At 40.9% G+C, this 25,586-nt stretch overlaps 1 protein-coding gene and 2 non-coding genes across 6 annotated transcripts in view; 1 reads left to right on the top strand and 2 right to left on the bottom strand.

Annotated features, from left to right (window-relative positions):
- The window catches only part of LOC132845493 (rho guanine nucleotide exchange factor 4-like), a 124,661-nt gene that overhangs the window by 60,618 nt on the left and 38,457 nt on the right, over positions 1–25,586 (top strand). The window lies entirely within an intron of this gene.
- On the bottom strand, positions 20,356–20,428 carry trnar-ccg (transfer RNA arginine (anticodon CCG)). The gene has a single exon. It is a non-coding gene; the product is annotated as a tRNA-Arg (tRNA).
- On the bottom strand, positions 22,392–22,464 carry trnar-ccg (transfer RNA arginine (anticodon CCG)). Its single transcript has one exon. It is a non-coding gene; the product is annotated as a tRNA-Arg (tRNA).

Raw genomic sequence — 25,586 nt, 5'->3', positions numbered from 1 at the left:
GGAGGGATTGATGTAGTTCTCTGACAGATTGAGATATGTCTTGTGGTTGTCTGGATGGATGGGGAGACGGATGTAGGGGTTTGTTACCTTTTGGATCTCAGAAATGGTGAATGGATTGAGAGACAGATGTTTTGTGGTTCTCTGGGTTGATAGTGGAATTGGTGTTTTGTGGTTCTTTGCATGGATGAATGGATTTATCCTTTGCGGTTCTCTGGATCGATAGAGCAATTCAAACATTGTGCTGCTCAGGATGGACAGATGGATGAGTGGTGAGACTGGTGATACTTGGTTCTATGGATGGATAGATGGATGGATGGATATTTAGGCAAGTGAATGAATGATCTGACTTTTTGTGTTCCTCTGAAGTAAGAGTGATGGAGATATTTGGGGTTTAGATTACATTTACGACATTTGGCAGACACTTTATCCAAAATAAATTACATTTTTTAAGGGCCTTGCTCACAGACCCAGCAGTGGCTGCTTGGTGGACGTGGGAACTTGCAACCTTCCTATTGGTAGTCCAACAGCTCATCCAATAGGCTTCCACATGTTGTGGTACTCTGGATAGAGGGACTGATTGTGTGTGGTTTTCTAAATGAATGGATGATTAATGCTGCGAAGTTCTCCAGATGTTTGGAGGTATTTAGTCTTCATGGCTCTCTGTAATAGTTGATGGATGGATGGATGGATGCTTTATATTTCTCTGCATGGATGGTTGGATTGATGTTTTTTAATTAACATGTTATGGATAAATGTATTGAAGAATTAATGTATATGAAAATGATTCATCATTTTGGTGGTATGTCATAGACAAGTAGAATTTAATTGCCTTAATAATAATATAAATAGTATTACAGGTATATATATATATATATAGAGGGGGCACGGTGGCTTAGTGGTTAGCACATTCTCCTCACACCTCCAGGGTTGGGGGTTCGATTCCCGCCTCCGCCTTGTGTGTGTGGAGTTTGCATGTTCTCCCCGTGCCTCAGGGGTTTTCTCCGGGTACTCCGGTTTTCTCCCCCGGTCCAAAGACATGCATGGTAGGTTGATTGGCATCTCTGGAAAAAGTGTGTGAGTGAATGAGTGTGTTTGTGTGCCCTGTGATGGGTTGGCACTCCGTCCAGGGTGTATCCTGCCTTGATGCCCGATGATGCCTGAGATAGGCACAGGCTCCCCGTGACCCGAGGTAGTTCGGATAAGCGGTAGAAGATGAATGAATGAATATATATGTAATCGCATGTCACTATGCTTCAGTTTGGTGTGATACAATGCCACACAATACAGTTTGGTAAGTCTCTCTCTCTCTCTCTCTCTCTCTCTCTCTCTCTCTCTCTCTATCTGCTATTAATTCTGCATTGATAAATGTTGGGATTAAAGCTAACATCTTTTTCACCTCTAAATATATATTTTACTGCAGCAGTTCATATGAGCATATGCAGATATGAATATGTTGCTGTTTTTATGTTAAGCATTCACAATGCTTTATTAACTTGACACATGATCTTATGCAATGTGTGTAAAGGAGTCAGATACAGAGAGCTGCTCATTTAGCAGGTCATCTGCATATTTTAACCACCTCATGTTGGTGTGTCCACGTTTATGAAGTACGTGCATCTGCTTAGATTTGGAAATAATTGCCTGTAAGCATCTGTTGCTTCAGTGATCTAAGCATGTGGTTATGGTTGTGTTGATGCAGTATGTCCGACAGCGTTAGTCCAGTGTGCTCTCTCTCTCTCTCTCTCTCTCTCTCTCTCACACACACACACACACACACACACACACATAAGCACTCCTCTCACATTCACTGCGTTTGCTTCCTCATCGTCATGGTGACAGAAGCAAGGTGGACTTTATTTCACAGATCAGATAATGATAAATATATACAGGTACTTGCAGTGTCTTCTGAGGTTTATCTGAATCGATAGCAGTCATTAATTATGGTGCAGTGTAAAAGGCAAGGAGGATGAGATTCCTGCATCATGTAACGTGAGCATCACCGGTTCACACTTTCACTCAAGACTTGTGAGGCAGCATCTGCTGAACCTGAGGATCTGTTGATTTCTACAAGGAGTCTGTTTCATTACACTATTTCATGACGCTGCCGGTGTTTGAACCTTACTGCGTGGTAAACATGCCACTGTAATGACTGTGTGTGTGTTCACTGATGATATGCAGCAACCACTGACAGAAACCAGACACATGAAGTTGAAAGTAATCAAGCCTCATTCACAAAGCCAACAAACCTTATTCATGCTCTCTGGCTTGCTTTATTACTAGGAACATATTTTATGCTTTTTTTCATATTCTCTATATAAGAGAAACTCATTTAAAATGATATTTAACCATTCATTCATTCATCTTCTACCGCTTATCTGAATTACCTCGGGTCACGGGGAGCCTGTGCCTATCTCAGGCGTCATCGGGCATCAAGGCAGGATACACCCTGGACAGAGTGCCAACCCATCACAGGGCACACACACACCCACTCATTCACTCACACAATCACACACTACGGACAATTTTCCAGAGATGCCAATCAACCTACCATGCATGTCTTTGGACCGGGGGAGGAAACCGGAGTACCCGGAGGAAACCCCCGAGGCACGGGGAGAACATGCAAACTCCACACACACAAGGTGGAGGCGGGAATCGAACCCCCAACCCTGGAGGTGTGAGGCGAACGTGCTAACCACTAAGCCACCGTGCCCCCCCGATATTTAACCATTGCGCTTTTAATTTAATATGATATGTATAAAATCATCAGAGTAGTAGTTATTAAGTTCATGTTGAGTTTTGAGTATCCAGTCTATTGACATGATTTAAGATGAGAGGAAACCATAGAATCTGAAGGAAACACCAGGAGAGCTTGAGAAACTCCATGAAACCCTGGAGCTGTCAGCTGGAAACATTATATGCTGCACCAGCATTCAATTTTAATACTACACACAATGACAGAGTAGCAATGCAACCGTAACATTTTTAATAATGGCTGTCGATTTCCAGCCACATGAGCGCTAGCAACACTTGATGTGTGTGTGTGTCCCATCAGAAAAACGTATGGAGTGACTACAGTATAAACAGGAGTGAAGACACACGATCAGCTTTTCCGTCATATCGTATGACACGATGCAGATATTTAGTGCTGAGGTTTATACTGTACACAAATGCCAAACCTTCATCCAGAATATTTCATTTTATCTGTAAGACATTATTTAGAATGCGAGTTGCTCCACACACTGATAAAAATTATCACCATGGCAACCAGGAGTAGCAACACATACTTGTGATATTGTAGTGCAGTGACTGGCAAATTGCAACAATAAAGGTGAACAAAAATAGACTTTTATAGAAAAGGCCTTTTTCCATCTACATTTACGGCAGTCAGCAGACTGTAAGGTCTTAACGTACGTAGCTCATCATGGCCTTTGCTCACGTAATTAGCTCATTTTGAATAATAGACTTCCAAAACATTCCACGTGTATTAGACCAAACAAATCTAAAACTTGTCAGGGGCTAACGGAAACTATTTTTGATTCAAAACGTTATTGCTGTAAAAATGTTCTTTTTCCTGCTCTTTCTTTCTTCTTCTCTAACCGTCTTACTCTTTCTGTCATACATGAGCACACAGTTGTTCTTCTACACCGCACTCGATGCTCGTTAGCGGTGAGTCACTGTCACGTCGAGCATCAGTAACTGGCATATGCCACTACAGTTCTGTGAGGCAAATCCCACTGGAATGGATTTACTGTGTGTGTGTGTGTGTGTGTGTGTGTGTGTGTGGACTTGACATTTGACCTTTTAAAAAGGGGTTAAGGTTTAGTGTCATGGTCATGGTCAGGGCTGTGGGAAATATTGTTCTCCAGAAACAAGACGCAACATATATCACGATACATATAAAGTGTATATCATTAGGAGTGAGTGAATAGAGATATGTTAGGGCTAATCTGATTTAGGCAGGTTTAAGCACCGCGCTAGGTTAAACATCTCAGTCATAAAGGTCTGAAATCAAGAACTCGCAACATTTAAGCACTCGAGTGCCACAGTGATTCTTCACTTCCAGTCGCTCAGCCTCATCCTCAGACTGTTCCATTAACAAAACACTCAGTATATGTAATCTGTTAAATTATTTACAACAATTGTTAAGTGAGGGGGACACGGTGGCTTAGTGGTTAGCACGTTTGCCTCACACCACCAGGGATGGGGGTTCGATTCCCCCCTCCACCTTGTGTGTGTGGAGTTTGCATGTTCTCCCCGTGCCTCGGGGGTTTCCTCCGGGTACTCCGGTTTCCTCCCCTGGTCCAAAGACATGCATGGTAGGTTGATTGGCATCTCTGGAAAAAATTGTCCGTAGTGTGTGATTGTGTGAGTGAATGAGAGTGTGTGTGCCCTGTGATGGGTTGGCACTCCATCCAGGGTGTATCCTGCCTTGATGCCCGATGACGCCTGAGATAGGCACAGGCTCCCCGTGACCCGAGGTAGTTCGGATAAGCTGTAGAAAATTAATGAATGCATGAATTGTTAAGTGCTGAGATTGTTATTTCATCACTTAATGTTATGTTGTTGCTAACATTTAACCTAACGTGCTAATGTGCTAGCTTTCCCATCACACTGTTTTAGCGCTGACACACAGCTAGCTTGTTGCCTGTGGAGTGGGTCGTGTTATGACTCATGTCACTGTGATGAGAGGTTTCCCACTAAAACAGTGAGCTGCTGACTCAACCAACCAGCTGAAATAATGATGATGTCATATCATGTCATATTGTAGAGGTCAGGGATATGACTAGGAACAATGATGTCATTATAATCCTGCTCTGTTATGTATGATCACTGTTTTTACTCCTTATCCATGGGTGTTAACTCTAATACCAGTCTATCTAGTGGCTGTACTCTAGCCTAGTTATTAATCACGTAATAGACATTAGATTTATACCCTTTACATTCACATGAAAGTGGAAAAAATATTGAAATGATCTCTTATCTACTACAGAATATACGTCAATCATTACCCATCCATTTCAGATAAAAATAATCGTGTGTATTCTCACACATCTCTCAACTATAACAGTTGTTACTAGATTTTACTAGATGTTGCATCTTTTGGCACTGCCACATTTACTTTACCTTCACCACCACCCTTTCTCAGCCTCCTGTCTAAGGAAGTCACCAGAGCTCAGTGAAAGCTCAGAGCTTTTTTGTGTCTCCTTGTTGCTAGCACGAGTACAGGATAACATACAATGTTCACATGACACAGAACTCCTGAGAAACATAATAAGGCTTGAAAATGTCCTCTACCTCTACAGAAATATCAACAGATTCCTCACAGCATCTTCGATCCTTCCTCTATCAAACTGTACAGTCGGTTATAGTAGCTGTCTTTTTGCCAACCATTAAAGATCTAAAAGAGGTCCAATCCCATTTTACTGGAAGCTAAGAACCAATATTTTGTAGTGCCTATCCTACACAGGGTCTACAGGGAACATGGAGTCTATCCCAGGGGACTCAGGGTACAAAGCAGTCCATCACATCCAGTCACACACTATGGATTATTTAGAGATGCCAATCGGCCTACAATGCATGTCTGTGGACTGAGGGAGGAAACTGGAGATTCTGGAGGAAAACCTGAAGGGTTCTCACCCAGAAGAATGACCAAACATTAATTTTCGGGAACATTTCTCAACAACAAGGTTGCTTAGTAAATCATCTTTAATCCCTAACCATCAGAAACCTGGGCGAGATGACATCAAGTGTGTGTCTCAAATTTCAAAAACATAAAACAGAAGTGTTACATTTTTGTGTACAATTCGATCCTCTTAGGAAATAACATGTAGGTTTCTACACTGCACAGATGAATCCACTACCATTCAAACTAGTCTCAGAAAAGCGTTTTCTGATGGCACTGAAGAGGAGGAATTTAAAGGTGATGTCATGCTTACAGGAGTTTATGTCATCCCAAACACACACAGCCGCCTTTCAAGCTGATAAACGAGGCAGTCATGTCTGAATGCATTCATCTAGAAGACAAGAGAGAGAGAGAGAGAGAGAGAGAGAGAGAGAGAGAGAGAGAAAGCTATGTGTATTTAATATAGGTTGCATTTCCTTAGTCTTACGGCCTCACACACCGCCACCAAGCCCGAGAGGAACAGGCCAAGCTTTAATAACATGCCCGGGATTGTTGTCTGCTAACACAGAGTCGGATTCTCTGTTATTTTCTGTAAAGGAGCAGGAACTCAGTCAGAGCTACTTTCCTGCTCAGTGAAGGCAGATTTATCATGATCTGTAAATAACTGTCCTTATATAATAAATGGATGAAATCAGATTTGATTCCGGGGGCAAGGTGGCTTGGTGCTTAGCACGTTCGCCTCACACCTTCAGGGTTGGGGGTTCGATTCCCGCCTACACACAAGGTGGAGGTGTCTTTGGACATGCATGGTAGGTTGATTGGCATCTCTGGAAAATTGTCTGTAGTGTGTGATTGCGTGAGTGAATGAGAGTGTGTGTGTGTGTGTGTGTGCCCTGCGATGGGTTGGCACTCCGTCCAGGGTGTATCCTGCCTTGATGCCCGATGACGCCTGAGATAGGCACAGGCTCCCCGTGACCTGAGGTAGTTCGGATAAGCGGTAGAAAATGAATGAGTGAGTGAGTGAGTGAGAGAGTCGATTCCTCTTATTCCATAGCAATATGCCAATAATTACAGTTTTTCATGTTTCTTTGAAATAAGTGAGTTCTTGTTGCCATTTACTGTATGTTATGGCAACTAAAACACAGAAACAGTCGTCTCCTTCAGCAACTTTTCTTTCGTCACTTTTTGCCATCATTAAAACCAAACAAACAAAAACAAACAAATAAAAATCATGGCTTGTCATTTTACTAAGAAACCACAAGGCGTAAAACTCCTTAAAGTCACAGCTCTACTTGTCAGAATGCGCTGACACTGTAGACTCCTTCCATGAATGGTTCCATGAGCGTCTCCTAATGAAAAAAAAAGCTTCACTGTTATATTTTATTCATAAATAAAAAAATAAATGGTTGGCAACTTGCAGGAAGTGGATGTGTCTTTATTGGAAACTTTGGTGTGTTAACTGTAACTCTGTTTCCTCACTCAGTATAACAGTGTATTTATTTATATTTATTTATATATATATATATATATATTATATATATATATATATATATATATATATATATATATATATATATATATATATATATATATATATATATATATATATATATATATATTAATATCTATACACTCTGTACTACATACGAACAATACACACTCTATAATTTAATTCAGGTTGCAATACTTCCTGTCCCAGCGACTGGTGACTATCAGGTGTATCGTACATCGGCACGACAACATGAATGTCACCAAATGAATGTCTAAGAGGATTTAATAAGGTTTAATAACAGTTCAGCAAATATTCTGACACCTGAGGGTATCAGAGAGGAGGCAGAGATTCTGTAATGACAGGAAATTAGAAATCTCTAGCGACAGATACAGTAAATACACACGAGATTCATGTTTGATTTTGCATCTTTTCTTTTTTAAATGCCAAAGAAATAGAAAGAGGCTGAATTTTAATATTTTATTTTAACATTTACCAGAGCGGCTCGTTGTGAGGTTTTACGACAGTGATGTTAATCTGCTCTCTGTCCATGGCTGCATGACAGCAGTGTGTCTAAGACGTGGTTTGTCTGTGAAAGTAATTATCCACATAATGGATTTGTAATAGGTCCACGGTGTTCGATTAGCTGCTGCCATGTAGCACTGAATGAGCCATAAATGAGATTTAACACCCTCCTGTCCTTTGTTTTTGCAGCTCTTTTGAATGATGTCATACGGAGGAGCTGGAGGAATCGATGGCTCTGAGTGTATTTAGATTGATCTAAAGTCAGTGAGTCTGTGATCCGGTCAGACACGGACATCAGCGTCTGATGTATCCTGTCTGTTTGGTTTGTTTCTTTCTGGTCGTCTTTATTAGATCAGATCAGATCAGACCACAGATCGCCTTCATAACTCTGTGAATGCTGAGTTATGAGGTAGAGCTTCATCCTTAGGTCCATAAATGCTTGTAAAATGTCCAGCGCTCCAACTGCACAGAGCGCTTATTAAAAATGCCACAAGACTAGAAATCATAAAGCTCAGCGTCTGGATTTATGTCTGACTCTAATACTGAATCAGACTTTTCAACTGCTGCCTTCTTTATAGTCAGGACTTTTACTGTTAGAGATAACAACCGACCCAGAGTCCTGACCTCTATTCAGAAAATAATAAAGGACATTAGTGTTATTTTATGACACCAGGATGTGTCTGATTCACAACTGGTGTTTAATAAAGTCAGTTTAATAATGAAGATTCTTCCCCTTCACAGACTCAGCTACAGATATTAACATCTGCTGAAAAGAGATAATTCCCTCATGTTTAATTAAATAGGAGTTTGATCTCAACGGAACAGTAACCTGTAGTATAAAAATGTTCTATATGAATGACATTATTTAGGAAAACAAACTAAATAGTTTTGACGGAGATTATAATTTTAAATGCTGTTTAAGGGAATTTGCTAAAGACCGTAAATGTATAATTGTAAATATGGGACTTGGTTTTATATCTAACTTTTATGACCGACGTTACTCCTGATATCCCATCAAACTTACTGTACATTCACATGGAGCAACTAGCTGCAGATGAAAACTCTCACTGTAGTACATTTAAAGATGGAACATATCTTCTGGACCATGAGATGTGGTAGCTTAGTGGTTAAGGTGTTGGACTGTTGATCAGAAGTTTAAATCCCAGGTCCACAAAGCTGCCACTGCTGGGCCCCTGAGCAAGGCCCCTGAGCAACACTCTGTTCTTTAAAAACGAGACAAAAATATAAGTCGCTCTGGATGAGGGTGTCTCTCTCACTCATTTTCTACCACTTATCCGAACTACCTCGGGTCACGGGCAGCCTGTGCTATCAAGGCAGGATACACCCCGGACGGAGTGCCAACCCATCGCAGGGCACACACACACACTCTCATTCACTCATGCAATCGCACACTACGGACAATTTTCCAGAGATGCCAATAAACCTACCATGCATGTCTTTGGACCGGGGGAGGAAACCGGAGTACCCGGAGGAAACCCCCGAGGCACGGGGAGAACCCCCAACCCTGGAGGTGTGAGACGAACGTGCTAACCACTAAGCCGGATGAGGGTGTCTTAAAAAGAAAATGTAAATTGAATAGAAAGCATTAACACTCGACTCCACGTCCTTTCGATATGATGCCGCATTAATATTGTGAACTGAGATGCGGTTTGAACAATTTTTACCCCCATACTGGTGACAGATCCTTCAGTAGGCTTTGTAATTGCAGTACAGCTCCATTTTTTAAGACCGCAGCCTCCTTCAGGCCAAGTGTAAGCAGTAATTTTGCATCTCAGGGTTTAATTTACAGATGATTCAGACTATATGAGCTAAACTCAAGCAAACAACAGAAAGATTATCCAGTTTGGTCTTGTAAAATACCCACACACTTTCGTGAGCTCAGTTTAGCTCTCACTCTCACTCGTTCACTTCTTTGGAGATTCTTTCTCCATAAATAGACAGTTCTCTTGCCTTCTTACTGCTCGCCTTGTGATCCTCGGGAGCAGGAATGCTTGTTGAAGTGAAGAGGAGTTAGAGGAGTTGACATGACAGCAGAGCTTACACATGTGATAACGAAACAGAGGCTATTTCTGTAGAGCTACTCCTCTGGAAATAGCCAACAAACTTACACTTTTGTAACTGATGCATTGCAAAGCAACAATCCTACTTGTTTTTTTTTGTTTTTTTTTGCATTTAGAGCTTATTAGATGTTTACATGAATACATCTTTAAGCTACAAATTCTAAATAAAAGCTTTACAGCTGTCAGATTGCACTTTGTTTAAAAACCACTACAATCACATGCTGAGGCTTTCCAAGGAAACATTATTGTATTTCTATTGCTGTGTAATCCAGCTAAGGAGGCGGGGCTTTGAATATCATTTTTTCTCTGTGATCGAGCCTTCCATTCATCCCTTAACTGTCGTTTGAGCTAACAGAAGAAAGGCGAGAGATCAGAGATTGAGGGAGATGTGCTCTAATGCTCTTCTCCTTCCACAGCTTGAACCATGTCAGCTCTTCCTCTTCCTCTGATTCCTCATCCTCACTGAGATCAGTGTGTGTTTTATATCCTCTCTGAGGGATTTCTCTCTGCTCTCGTTACTCTGTTGATGTAGCGGCATGTTAAGGAGCTCATTCCAGGGTGAGACCATGTGAAGGGTAGTTTCTAGAGGAAATTATGTGGGATTTCTTTGTAACACACACACACACACACGATGCTTATTGTAAGTACACTCACACCTCCTCTGTGCTAACGGATGACGCAGCAGTGTTTGCTGCTACTGAGACTCTGTGTGTGTTTGCACCTTTCACTCTAAATTTAGGTTTAAGGGCTTATTGGCTCCCTGCAGGTGATACCATATGGGTGTGGGTGTGTGTGTGTGTGTGTGTGTGTGTGTGCGTGTGCTTGTGTGTGTGTGTGTGAGTGTGTGTGTGTGAGTGTGTGTGTGAGTGTGTGTGCATGCTTATGTACTCTTACCCAATTCACTGCATATTTCCACATGACAATATTTTCAGAACAATAAACATAGTAACACGCAGCTAGCATAGTATATCATTCATTCTAGTAAAATAGTAGCATGTGTACTATTGTGTAGTTAAGTGTAGGTAAGTGTAGTGTTGTGTAGTATTGTGTAGTGTTGTGTATTATTGTTTAGTTAAGTTTAGCATTGTGTAGTTAAGTTTAGTATCGTGTATTTAAATGTTGGTAAGTGTAGTGTTGTGTAGTGTTGCGTAGGTAAGTGTAGTGTTGCGTAGGTAGAATGTGTGTGTATTTGTTACAGTAAGACGTAGCTAGCAGCACTGTAGAACCATACAGTATAGCAACATGCAGCTAGTAGCTGTGTACTAGCTTATAGAACTGACATTAACAATTAGCTTATAGCATAATACTCATTCATTCATTCATCTTCTACCGCTTATCCAAACTACCTCGGGTCACGGAGAGCCTGTGCCTATCTCAGGCGTCATCGGGCATCAAGGCAGGATACACCCTGGACGGAGTGCCAACCCATCGCAGGGCACACACACACACACTCATTCACTCACGCACTCACACACTATGGACAATTTTCCAGAGATGCCAATCAACCTACCATGCATGTCTTTGGACCGGGGGAGGAAACCGGAGTACCCGGAGGAAACCCCCGAGGCACGGGGAGAGACCTGTTCAGCTCCAGGTTGTTAAGGCTGCACCAGACAGCCAGCCGTTCAACCTCCAGTCTGTAAGCAGACTCGTCATAATCCTGGATGAGGCCGATCTGTGTGGTGTCGTCTGCAAACTTCAGGAGCTTGACAGAGGGGTCATTAGAGGTGCAATCATTCGTGTACAGAGAGATGAGCAGTGGGGAGAGAACACAGCCCTGGGGGGTGCCAGTGCTGATGGTGCGGGTGCTAGATTTGAGTTTTCCCAGTCGCACTAGCTGCCTGTCTGTGAGAATGCTGGTGACTGCCATGGTGATAAGCCATGGACTTCAGATTTGATATTGGTTTGAATTTCTAGTGAATGGAACGTCTAGTAAAAGGTTGAACTAAAGATATGTCAGAATTGTTTTGTCGATGAATGAATAAGATCATGTGATCAGATGATGCCTTTAATTTTTCTTATTCAACAATTTTCTCCAAACAGACTTCTGTCCCTCAGTTTGGTCTGGGTTAAGGAGGTCATGTGACATTGCTGCTCAGCACTGTGACTGACAATGTTTATGCTTTTCAAGAAATCATTTCAGAGATGATTCTAGAAACGTGAAAAAAAAAAAAAAAATTAATTTTTCACAGAGATAGCGAGATTACAAGGACTTGTCTCTTGAACATTCCACAACATGAAATTTAACAATAAATGAAGAAATAAAAAGCATGATGTTTAATAAAATAAAAGAGCTGAGCAAAGTGTTGCTATTATCTCAGACCTTCTCAAACATGTCATGGTAGGATGTGTTATTATTTTAAAGTGGGCTATAATTATTATTTATTCTCTCTCTCCAGAATATTTATACTTAGCAGCAGAACTTTTGGACCTTAGGTCTACTAAAACAGAGTACGACTAAGAACTCGTATATAATTTTAGAGTTGTTGAAGACTTCACATCTATGGAAATAAATCATTGAACATAAGTAAATGTTATAACGCACTAATAATGTGGTAGAAATATTGCCAGCCTGTAGTCACATTTTTACACCACAGTGATGTCAAATACTCAAATCTAAAATTGCTGGTTCGTTTCTTTAACAGCATCTCTGACATTTCATAATCACATAAATGATTGGTTTATATTAATGTACACACGGAGCACGTTATCATTTCTATTCCAACAGTTACTCTCGTTGTCGGCTGATTCGTGATGCTAATATGACGTGATGCTGCATTTTTGTCTTATTAACAGGAACAGGAACTAGCCTTGTATGCAAGTTGCTGTGTTATAAGAGGAATAAAACACTCAAAGATGTGCTGTTACATTAATAACCCTTTGTGTGGTAACAGTAACTCAACATAACAGCATTGCACATCTGTGACATCTGATTCATTCTTTACTCATTAGAGGTTATAAAAGTTACTACAAGGACTCATTTGAATGAACATTTCTGAAGTTTCCTCTTGCTTTACTTGTGTTCATGTTGATCATTGAATATTGGTGTTAATATGAAGCCCATATGAAATTAGACATGCATTGAGTTTGTAGAGTTTCATCACTATTTCTGTTTTTCTCTACAATACTAGAGGTGATATATTCATAGAAAAGATCAGCTTGTTTTTTTTATTTCCATACAAATGTTTGTATCTTCAGAGTAAATGTTGATATCAAACCCATTTCTGCTCTCAGATGCTCCAAGTGCATGTTCATCTAAAAAGCAGCACATCTAAAACACACTGAAAGAACAGAGTCCTGATTTATTTTAGATCAGACTCACAGTTTGTTTACACTGATTGAAAAATCAATTTTGCCAGCCCAGCGATAAAAAGGGTTAAAAGCGATATTAAAACACTCACGTTGTTGTTCTTGTGCTTTTGGCTGCTCCCTGTTGGAGGTCACCACAGTGGATCATCTGGTCATCACTTGATTTGGCTCAGGTTTTATGTCAGATGTCCATCCTGATGCAACCCTTCCATTATATCTGCACTTGAGACTGGCACTGAGAGTTATTTTAAATCACTTACAAAATATTGGTTCTCAGTGTAAATCTGTCAAGATTTTTTATTGCGGCTGAAATGCATCTCCATGAATTAAGCTCCTTCCTCTCTGTGAACATGTCTGCAAAACCCTTCTTTTTTCTGCTTTGCTCAGTGTTTTTCACAGTGCTGGTGCCATCTGTCTCACTCTGTAAGCATTTACAGATAAAATCAAGGTCATGTGTGAATAATTACACTATTCACATGCTTTGTGTGTGCACCGCTATGAAGAAGGGAAAAAAAAAACCAAACAAACAAACAAAAATCAACCCCCACCTCTGAACAAAGCTCCACTTTTGGTGAGCCAGCCAGGAGTAGAAAAGACTCAAATGAAGGACATTTGGAAACTGAAAAGAAAAAAAAGCTGGTACAGGCTGTGGTTATATTATATTCACTCTCAGGAAAAAAAGGACAAAACTGTACTGATGCTTGTTGTTAGGTTTGTAGAATCATATGTACATCTTTCCTATCTTCAGTGCTTTCTCTTTCTTTGCTATATAGGTATATGCACTGTATTGAAAATATACACAATATATTTAAATTTTTGTGAAACTGATGCATGTTAAAGGTTCTAAAGTGAAGGATAAAAACCCCAGTGATGAGCACAGGTACAGTTTTTTGTCTAAAAAGGATCCATGGATCTGACATCTGAGATCTGACATTTAAAACACTGACATTGTAGTTTGGAATTATTTCTAGAATGAATGTATAAATTAAATATTCTTTCATTTTCAGAAAAGAGAAGAAAGTACAGATTGTTTTATAGAAAATGTTATGCATACTGTATGTATTCATGACTGTCAAGATACTTTGCATTGAACTACCTTTGAATTGGAATATCTCTTATTGTACAGAGACTTTTATACCCCTGGTCTAAGCATCTATTTAACCTGCAAAACTGTGCATAACCTTGCTGTATAAAGCTCTGCTGCTACATATAACCAAACAAGCGTTTTCTTCTGTGAAGCCCCTCAGACCCGTCGACGTTTGCATGACTCTGAAGGCTGCTTGGCACTAAGTGGAGGATTTAGAAGGTTGGAAGGTTTCTTCTGTGGTATGTGAGAGATAAGGAGTAACATTAATCTCCAGACCTCCACACCTAAGGATATGCAGGACTGTCAGGGTGTGTGTGTGTGTGTATGAGTGTGTGTGAGAGAGAGAGAGAGAGAGAGAGAGAGAGAGAGAGAGAGAGAGAGAGAGAGAGAGGAAATAATATACAGGAAACATATCTATGTGGAAAGTAATTACCGAAATGTTCCTTATATGCTATATTATATTTATCCCTTTGTCTAAAAATTATGAATGAAATTAATAAATGAAAGCCTTTGTCATTGTATTTACTGAATACAATGGAATTACGAACTCACTCCTGCCTGGTGTTTAAAACACCACCAAACAAAGGAGTGAAGAGTCAAAACATCCATTTGAATCGCCATGTTTATATAAATCAATTATAACCTTGTGGGGACCTCAAAATAGTCCCCTAAAGAAAATGTGTGTGTGTGTGTGTGTGTGTGTGTGTGTGTGTGTGTATGCATTCATGTCCATGTGGTTTATCCATTTTGTGAATTACATCAATTATTAATTATTATGACCTTGTGGAGACCTTTCTTTAGTTCCTATAAAGATAAGAATGTGTAAGAGAGGAAAGAAACAAATACTATTATTTAAATATTTGATTATTAAAATGTTAAATGTATTGTAAGATTAAGTGATTTTATCCCTTTGCATAAGAACTATTGCCTTGTGGGGACCTTTGTTTGGTTCCCATTAAAAAAGGAAAGAAAAGTGTGATCTTTGATTGTGTTATACTGTAAAAGTGTGCACTGATTGCTTGTTTCTCTTTTGTGTGTGTGTGTGTGTGTTGTGTCAAGGCCAGTGCTTTATCAGTAAAGTGCAGACAGATAAACTGATGAAGTGAAGCTGACATTTAGAGTCTTGCTCTCTGCAGGTGTGGCTGAGAGAGCTCCTCACACACAGACACACACACACACACAGAGACACACACACAGACACACACACACAGACACACAGACACACACACACAGGAGATGCTAGGATAACAAACAGTGGAGAAAAAAATAAAAATAAAAACAGTCGCCACCTGATGTAGGCCTGGGAGAGTCTCATGAGACAGGAGAGAGAATAAATATGAGGAAAGACTGAAATAAATGTTTGAACTGCTACCATCAAATAAATCTCGCTAATATTGGTATATGAACGTGATACTACATAAACCGAAGACCTCTTTATTATCCACTAATCAAGTATGAAATAAATCAGTTGGTTTCAGATGCATCTCTAATCCAGAAGTGAAACTTACACGGTTTATTTCACTCAGGTCCTTGTGTGGCTAATGCGGCGTTCCACTAAAGCTTGGAATTTCTACTTGAAACAGATAGGAATTAAAATGTGTTAGCTGCATTCTTGTCTGGTGTGTGGTCCATTCCATCCATCCATCCATCCATCCATCCATCTGTCAGTTATTAGGTACTGAACTTACATTTACAGCATTTGGCAGAAGCACTTATCCAGTGACTTTCATTCTCAGGGGCCCAGCAGTGGCTGCTTGGTGGCCCTGGGAATGGAACTCATGACATTTCGATCAGTAGCACAACACCTTATCCTCACTACAATAGAAATGCAAGAAAAATAGAAAATTGACTTAATAATCAGACACAGAATATAGCTTGACGCCGACTCAGTCGAATTGTGACGCCGAATGAAAACATGCAAAACGTGAGCACACGTGCTATGTGAACTCATGCATGGAGTTTAATGCAGCTCTCACTTCTTTATGCCATCCTTTCTTCCTTTATACTTGTCACAGCTAATCCCCTCTATCTCTCGCTCTCTTCCTCTCTCCCCGTCTCTGAGTTCTTTGCTCCTCGTGGTTGTGATGCAGTGGAGCGCTGATGATTAAGGCTTCGTCCTAAACGGTATAACAAGAACGCAGCGAGACTGAGCGAGTTAGACTACAGGATGTCAGGTGCTGTTGCATCGTTGACTACAGGGACAATAAACCACGACTGTTTCTCTCTTTTTTGTTCTCTCTGGCAGTCTGAACTAACCCCATTTCCCATAAGCCTCTGAACAATAGCATGCTTTAATCTCATCTTTCAAAAGCAGGATTTCAGAGGAAATAGAACACACACTGTGCTCAAAATACTTAACACATTTCATGGCTTTTGTTCAGGTATTTTATTTTATACATTATTGCTAAATCATTTTTTTTTTCCCCCACTTTATTCTGCTGCTCTGTTTAAAAACACAGTGTAAAGAATCGCCTTTTAGCCCACGACACTGTTCAGTCCTGGATGCTGATTGGTCAGAAAGTGTTGATTAGTTTACTACAGTATAACAGCAGCTCTGACAGTAGCGCAGGTTTGTTTTAACGCTCATGTTCTTATAGCTTATCATTTCCATAGTAACAGCTCATACACATGGATGTGTAAAGCAAAAAAAAGTCTGTGTGTAAACATTTTCTGTGAGGAGAAACGTTTTTGTGTATCATGTCTGAAAGGAGTCTCCAGTGTCAAACAAATAACTAGCACATCTAAGGGCTAGGCTAATGCTAGACACGTCAAAGAAATCTTAAACATAAAAACAAAAGCTAATGACAGTGCAAACAGTAACTACAGGCTAACTAGTGGACTTTACTTTAAAGCATTATACAAACAAACTGTAAACAGAGCATCAAATAAAGTGAAAACTCACAAAGCTACAACAGCGATAACAAGCTACTTACATTCGTAGATGGAGCTGAGCTGAGAGTTTGGTTTGTCCACCATTTTGTTCGGACTTCAGAAAATACAACGTCTCTCCAGTAAGAAAGTGAGCTTACTGGGTTTTGTGGGATTTTTTTAGGGCACAAACTTTTCAGTAGGATAGTCAGAGGAACAGACCTTAAAATGGCAGAGTTGCTGCTTAGCACACTGATTAGTGAACAAGGGAGCTGATTGAGACAAAGCCTGGAACATTTGACGACTAGTTTAGCTCAACAACCAAAAAGTAGAAATTATACAGGATGACTGACAGGAAAATAGAAAACATGTGCTAACAATGAAGGGAGGAAATGGAACAGACAACAGAAGAAAAACGAAGAGAGTGCCATCTGGTGGTGTGGGGAGGAAATCTACTATAAAGTTGCTGAGGAATAAGAAGAATAAAACACTTCAGGATGTTCAGTTAGAGGAAAAAAAATCAATGACTCTGTTTCATCCCACCATCATGCTGATTATTTTAACAGAAGAACGAAGTGATTTCATCCTCACTTCCAGATTTATTAATAATGGCAGAACTTCTATTTGAAATGTCACCATAACGTTACGATTAACCCATTTAAACATTCAGACAATGTTTGATCTAGATTGAGTTTGTTATTACATTTGATTAGCACACAAGGACACACACGCACACCGGGCCGGGATGGACCGTCATGTTCCACTGTAATTATAAACTCATCTTACTGACTGATTCTGGCTGATTGAACTCTTAATGGAGGAACATTTGCTCCAGCAGTGTGTGGGAGAGCAGCGTGACTCTCTCTATAGAGGAAGAAGCTGAGGTTCTGCTTGGGTTTAAACCCCTTAGATCAGCTGTATCACTACAACAACTGTGTGTGTGTGTGTGTGTGTGTGTGTGTGTGTGTGTGTGTGTGTGTGTGTGTGTGTGTGTGTGTGAGTGTGTGTCTGAGAGATGCTGCAGATAAAATTAATATTGCAATAAAAAGAAGAAGAAGAAAAGATGAACAAGAAGATTCTTTCTTTGCTTTATTTATTAATGCATATGTGTATAAAGACGCTTAAATGGGTTCATTCATTTATTTATTTTCTACCGCTTATCCGAACTACCTCGGGTCACGGGGAGCCTGTGCCTATCTCAGGCGTCATCGGGCATCAAGGCAGGATACACCCTGGACGGAGTGCCAACCCATCGCAGGGCACACACACGCACTCTCATTCACTCACACAATCACACACTAGGGACAATTTTCCAGAGATGCCAATCAACCTACCATGCATGTCTTTGGACCGGGGGAGGAAACCGGAGTACCCGGAGGAAACCCCCGAGGCATGGGGAGAACATGCAAACTCCACACACACACAAGGCGGAGGCGGGAATCGAACCCCCAACCCTGGAGGTGTGAGGCAAACATGCTAACCTGGTTAAATGGGTTTAAATGTGGAAATCTTTCCACATTTTCTAATGATCTGCAGTAACACAATTTCTCTTTATCCCTGCTCTAGTATGTCTATTAGCTTTTAGCATTAGTTTAATGTACCCGATTAGACTGTAAGGAAAGTGTGTCATTAACACAGACACAACAGTCAGTGTCCCACATCAAAGACACACACTAAAGATATAAATGAAGCACCAGAGCGGGATGTTGTGTTGAACTGAACTGAATGGGAGATGAGGGTGATGTATGAAGACAGCTGTCAGAAATATGAGAAAGTGTAAATAATGGAGAAGAGAGAAGAGGAAGAATGTCTTCACAGAGAAACTGTTGATTTTCATTCTGAATGCAGACGAGTGCTTTATTATTTTCTCTTCGCTATGAAAGTGTGGCCTTGTATGGACATTCAGTCATCTTCAGTTTGAATCAGATTATCTATAAAGCTGGGGTAGAAGGTCAGTGAGAGGGAGGATGAGAGAGAGAGAGACAGAGAGAGAGAGCGGATGGAGCATGTGGCAGGTTTAATTCCATACTGATCTATCGTTTGGTTAAGGTGCAGCAGGCAGCTGACAGGAAAATGCCTGAAATGCTTTAGATGTCAAACGACCCAATCAGAGATGTCAGACATGACGGCAGGAATGTGAGTGTTTGTCTGGACACATGGCCTGAGCCCTTTATCATCATGAGAATTTCTCTTTGCATATTTTCCTTTCCATCATGTTTTAAACATTTCCAGCAGCTATGCTGGGGGGCATGGTGGCTTAGTGGTTAGCACGTTCGCCTCACATCTCCAGGGTTGGGGGTTTGATTCCCGCCTCCCTCTTGTGTGTGTGGAGTTTGCATGTTCTCCCTGTGTCTCGGGGGTTTCCTCCGGGTACTCCGGTTTCCTCCCCCGGTCCAAAGACATGCATGGTAGGTTGATTGGCATCTCTGGAAAAAATTGTCCGTAGTGTGTGTGTGTGAGTGAATGAATGAATGAGTGTGTGTGTGTGTGTGTGTGTGTGTGTGTGTGTGCCCTGCGATGGGTTGGCACTCTGTCCAGGGTGTATCCTGCCTTGATGCCCGATGACGCCTGAGATAGGCACAGGCTCCCCGTGACCCGAGGTAGTTCGGATAAGCGGTAGAAAATGAGTGAGTGAGCAGCTCTGCTCATCTCCTTGTTTCAGTCTATAGCCATAGTCTTCAGTGTCTTATACTGTCTGTACTGTCAGTTAGTAAGGTTTAAAAAATATAAGCACTGGATGTACATGTGGCAGAGGATACACATGCTAGTGTTCACCGTCTCATGTGATGGGGAGACCAAAAAAGACCAAAAGACCAATATATATATATATATATATATATATATATATATATATATATATATATATATATATATATCCACTCCACAGTGGTGTTAATATGAAGCTCTTACGAAAGTAGACACTCAGGACTTTTGTAAACTAAGGAATTTGCAGAGTTTCATCCCTATTTCTGTTTTTACGAGTGTTTGTTCTAAAAAGCAGCTCAGATTTCTCTTCAACACTAAAATTCAGTGTAAGATTATGAACAGAGGGACAAACACACGTCTAAAACACACAGCTTGAAATCATCCTATAAGTTTATTTCCTTTGGCAGCTGAGTGTCTGTTTTCATATTAACACCACTGTGGAGTGAGACATGACAAATACATACAATGATTAACATGGACACATTTTTATTGGCTTCTGAAAAAAGGGCCAAAGAGGAAACCCTTGTGATTTACAGTGGACTGTATTAGTAGGTAATTTGTTATGGATACAGTGAGATCAGCACATGATGTATTTAGTAGAGATTCATCTATTGCCCTTGTAGTACTGTTCTCCATCCACAAGTAAAGAAGTTGCTCACCAGAAACTTGACCCAGGTGGGACTTGAACCCACAATCTCCAGCTCCGGAGGCTGACGCCTTATCCATTAGGCCACTGGGCCTGATACGCAGTCTGATATCCTCAGGCCTTCAGAGATCTACACAGACTCAGACCTTTAGGAGATTAATGGTGTCTTTCCATTCATTCTAGCTCAGGCATTTACATCACAGTGAGTTCTTCATATTCGTGATTTCAATAGACCTTCAACAGACTTCAGTAACACAGGAAACATTGGTGTGAAGGTGTGAACTGATGGTAAGGTTTTGTTGCTAAAGCTGGGTCACATGATGTACATATGATAAGTGGAGTATCATGTGTAAGTCTTCGTGTATTCACACTTTCATTGCTTTAATGCTGTATCATTATTGTAAAGTCCACAAACGTCGAAGAATATGCATTTTTATTTCTTGTTATTTGAGAAGTTCTCAAGACTCAAACCCACCATCACCAGCTCCAGAGTCTTAGACCAGTGGACCGTGAACTAATCTCCCAGTAACACATTATTCTGTGATGTTTCAATAATCTAGTAATACAGTACTTTAAATCAGCTGGATCTGAGTTTTTATCACTGTGATGCATCTTTTTATTCATTTCCCTTAAGAAATAGTTCAAACGTTTGCTGGAAAACTCACGCGTTTAATTCAACTGACGTCTAGAAAATCCTGCCAGTTGTTCAAAACTGTAACTGTATACAGCTTCATGTGACTGGCCTTATAAAAATCTTTCATAGCGCTCTTTGAATGGACTTTATAATGCACTTTGGTCATTATTATTGGAGGAGACTCTCTCACTCACTCTCACCCATTTTCTACCGCTTATCCGAACTACCTCGGGTCACGGGGAGCCTGTGCCTATCTCAGACGTCATCGGGCATCAAGGCAGGATACACCCTGGACGGAGTGCCAACCCATCACAGGGCGCACACACAACGTGCTAACCAATAAGCCACCGTGCCCCCCGTTGGAGGACAGTGAATTGGAAATATGATCTTGGGATATCAAGTATCTCAGCTGAAAGTGTACCTGTAAGTGTGGATTTTATTTCTGGAGGTGATTGAAATGGAAAAAATTACATTCAGTAATTTTCAGTATTTAGTCCTATTTTTGTACAAATTGGCTTCCTGTGAATTCCAGAAGCCAAACGGTGCCTGGTCCGAACTGCCTCCATGTTGCTGGGGCTTTATTTTAGAGGCTAGAACTTTGTTCGGTGTAGCAGATAAAGTTTGACTACAAAACTTCAGCAAACTCCAGCTCCAGAGGCTGATGTCTTATCAATTAGGCCACAGAAGATTGTGCAGGAAACACAGTACAGTCCTGTTATCTCTCAACCAACAAAAACAGACCCAGAATAATTCTTTTACTCGTCATTTTACACAGGAAATGAGTGACCCCGTAACATATGTCATGCTTTTTAAAGAAAAACACTACACCAAAAGCTTCCTCTTCACCTGTCCATCATGTATTAAACTTCTCTAGAAGCCATTCTGATCTCCTGGATGTCTTCTGGCTCATTCTCCTGAGAGACACATTTAAAAACAAACAACACACTAGATCAGATCAGATCAGAGCAGATCAGATCAGATCAGACACTGAAAACAAAACATCTACAGACACGTCTAACATGTTAAACAGGAGCTCGGAGAACATGGAGCCGGTATGTGTTTCCTCCAGTGTCTCATTAGTATCAGAGTTTACATGAATAGGCCTCCAGAGACATAAAATCACAGTGATGACGGTGGTAAAGCCTGGTTTCTTTCTCACACACACAAACACACTACACACACACACACGCAGTAGAAGTAATTAGATTCCGGTTTCTGCAGCAGATGAACACAAAGACACAGGACCAGTATGAGGCTGCACAAGTGGGAAAAGTGGAAGCTCAATTTATGTGTGTGCGAGAGATAGAGTTGATGTGTGATGGATACAGTGAGATCAGCACATGATGCATTTAGTAGAGATTCATCTATTGCCCTTGTAGTACTGTTCTCCATCCACAAGTAAAGAAGTCGCTTACCCAAAACCTAACCCAGGTGGGACTTGAACCCACAATCTCCAGCTCCGGAGGCTGATGCCTTATCCATTAGGCCACTGGGCCTGATACACAGTATGATTTTTGAGGCCTTTATATCCTCAGGCCTTCAGAGATCTTCAGAGTAATTTGATGTTTAAGTGATGTGAACTGGCACATTCTCCCTGACAGATTATTTGATTTGCATTACATTGAGCTCACAAGGGGGCACATTTGCCTCACACCTCCAGGGTTGGGGGTTCGATTTCCGCCTCCACCTTGTGTGTGTGCAGTTTGCATGTTCTCCCCGTGCCTCGGGGTTTCCTCCGGGTACTCTGGTTTCCTCCCCCGGTCCAAAGACATGCATGGTAGGTTGATTGGCATCTCTGGAATATTGTCCGTAGTGTGTGTGTGTGCCCTGCGATGGGTTGGCACTCTGTCCAGGGTGTATCCTGCCTTGTTGTCCGATGACGCCTGAGATAGGCACAGGGTCCCCGTGACCCGAGGTAGTTCGGATAAGCGGTAGAAGATGAATGAGCTCATCAGATTTGGTCATCACATATCGCGTGTAACATCTTTCATCTTGTTTTTTTTAATGAACCTTTGGACACCTGCAGAATCTACAAAACCTCCTTCGACTATTTTCTCCCTCGCATTCTTCTTCTCACCCGCTGCAGATGGCAGAGTGCTTCAAGGTGTTAGAAACAGTCTGAACAAAACAGGAGCTGAGTCCTAAACCGTACTGAAAAGTCTCTTGATTAATAAATACCTTCTCGGGTTCACGTTTGCGAAAGTTAATCACGTTTTAAATAGAAACTGACACAGCATGTGTGTATGCTGAACATTTCTATGCTGCTGCACAGAGACAAATGTGTGTCTCAGAACAGTTGGTATGAAACTACTAGATGTTTTTCAGGTCGCCATGGAAACCCGGGTGGCTGGGGATGTTTTTCGGCTCCGACGTGCCATCTAGTGCGAAACGCTTTTAATTACACGGATGTGTACGTGTGTAACACTTAGTCATGCCCTTCACTTCTCAGGTTATTTTAACAGTCCCAGAATCTTACGCTGCTGAGTGAAGTCTTTTTTTACTACAAAGAAGTGAAGAGAAAAATGTAGAAAGACAACACAAAATATCTGTCATAGAAAACAGAGGCTGTGTTTGTGTGTAAGCCAATGACCTCCTACTCATGTTCTACTTCTGTCCCATTCTCTAGAGGTATCGAGGGATTAAGTGCTGTTCCAGCAGATGTTCTGGTCTCTCTGATACAGGGATACGCACTGGGATACAGAGGTCACGTTCAGACCCAAAGCTTAAAAAACTACTTGTGTATCACTACACTGAGACTCCTGATAAATAAACAAATAAATAAATAAATACATTAAAAAAAAATTTTATTAATTAACTAATAAATTGGGGTCACGGTGGCTTAGTGGTTAGCACGTTTGCCTCACACCTCCAGGGTTGGGGTTCGATTCCCGCCTCCGCCTTGTGTGTGTGTGGAGTTTGCATGTTCTCCCCGTGCCTCGGGGGTTTCCTCCGGGTACTCCGGTTTCCTCCCCCGGTCCAAAGACATGCATGGTAGGTTGATGGTGGCTTCTCTGGAAAATTGTCCGTAGTGTGTGAGTGTGTGAGTGAATGAGAGTGTGTGTGTGTGTGCCCTGCGATGGGTTGGCACTCCGTCAAGGGTGTATCCTGCCTTGATGCCTGATGACGCCTGAGATAGGCACAGGCTCCCGTGACCCGAGGTAGTTCGGATAAGCGGTAGAAGATGAATGAATGAATAAATAAATGAACTAATAAGTTATTATTATTATTATTGATTAATTATTGTGTTTTGATTAGACAGACCTTTGTTTCACTGCACCTTTTCCACCACCTTTATTTTATTTTTTGTGAGGTAAAGAACTCAAGGAAAGCAGATCACGTGTATACAAGGTGTCCTGACTCGTGAACATGACCTGTTTATCCCACTGCTACCTTCTGGTCAGAAGATGTTGATTTATTTATTGTCTAATACATTATCTCGTCTACATTAAGAGCGCCACATGATGTCTGTAAGGAGAAACGTGTTGATGTATCGTATGTGGAAGGAGTCTCCAGTGTCAGCACTTTGTAAAAGTCAGAGGTAAAGATGGAACATCTTCAGGACGGAGGAGTTTACACTTCCTTGTGGTGTCTCGGTACCATGACAAGCTGCAATTTCTGTGTCTATAAACATCAAGTAAAAAAAAGAATAAAAGCGATTTTTACGTTTTACATATAGCATCGTTTTTTTTTTCCTGTTTCGTAGAAACTCTGGATTGCTGTGCATTCAAATAATATGCACTATCCAGATGTCTCTGTGCTGATGGTGTTTATTTATCGGTGCATACAGCAGTTTTCTCCCACAATTCTTTCTTTCACAGTTTCTGTTGTTTCAGTAAGTGCTGAATTGCTGGAATTATCAGTAATATCATATAATAAGATTTTAGCACTGGTTTAGTTCTGATGCTTTAGTGAGTTTTCTTCTATCTTGGGATTATTGTGTATATATTTACCCAAATTCTCAATACAATAATATCGAACATTATAACGCTCTCAATAATGTATGGAGTCACAGAGCAAAACTTTAATTATAAAGTACTGTATAGATGTAGCTTTGTGATGATCTGAATTCATTAGACTAGCTGAGGGTCTGATCTAAATACGCTCTAGCTTTAGCCTTCATTTGGTAGCAAGAGTTCTTTTGTCAGTTCTCTATCACATTTCTGCATTGTTTTGATGTAAAGAGACGATCTCTGCTACTTCCTCCTCAGCTTTAATGTTCTTCATAATCTTATATATTAGTGTACACCACTTTAAGATCTTCATAATGGAGTTTCATCTAGACTAAAGAAATCTGTCAGTGAGGGATGACATAGCAACTTGGACTGCAACGCACTGCTGGCAGGTTTACCTATGAATGCAATTCGTCCTCTGTAAATGATCCAAAATGCAGCTGCATGGATTGTTTTCAACCTTACTAAGTTCTCCACCCCCCCTCATGGTATCTTAAGTAGGTAACCTAGTGACCCAGAGTTAATGTATACAATGATAGAGACTTAAGCACTTCTGTACGTCGCTCTGGATAAGAGTCTGCCAAATGATGTAAATGTAAACTGAGGTGGGACTCAAACCCACAATACAACAAGCTTCAGAGGCTGAGGCTTTACACATTACACCAAAG

This window comes from Tachysurus vachellii, chromosome 5, assembly GCF_030014155.1.
Source record: "Tachysurus vachellii isolate PV-2020 chromosome 5, HZAU_Pvac_v1, whole genome shotgun sequence".
NCBI lineage: Eukaryota > Metazoa > Chordata > Actinopteri > Siluriformes > Bagridae > Tachysurus > Tachysurus vachellii.
This window is presented reverse-complemented; position numbering and strand designations above follow the sequence as displayed.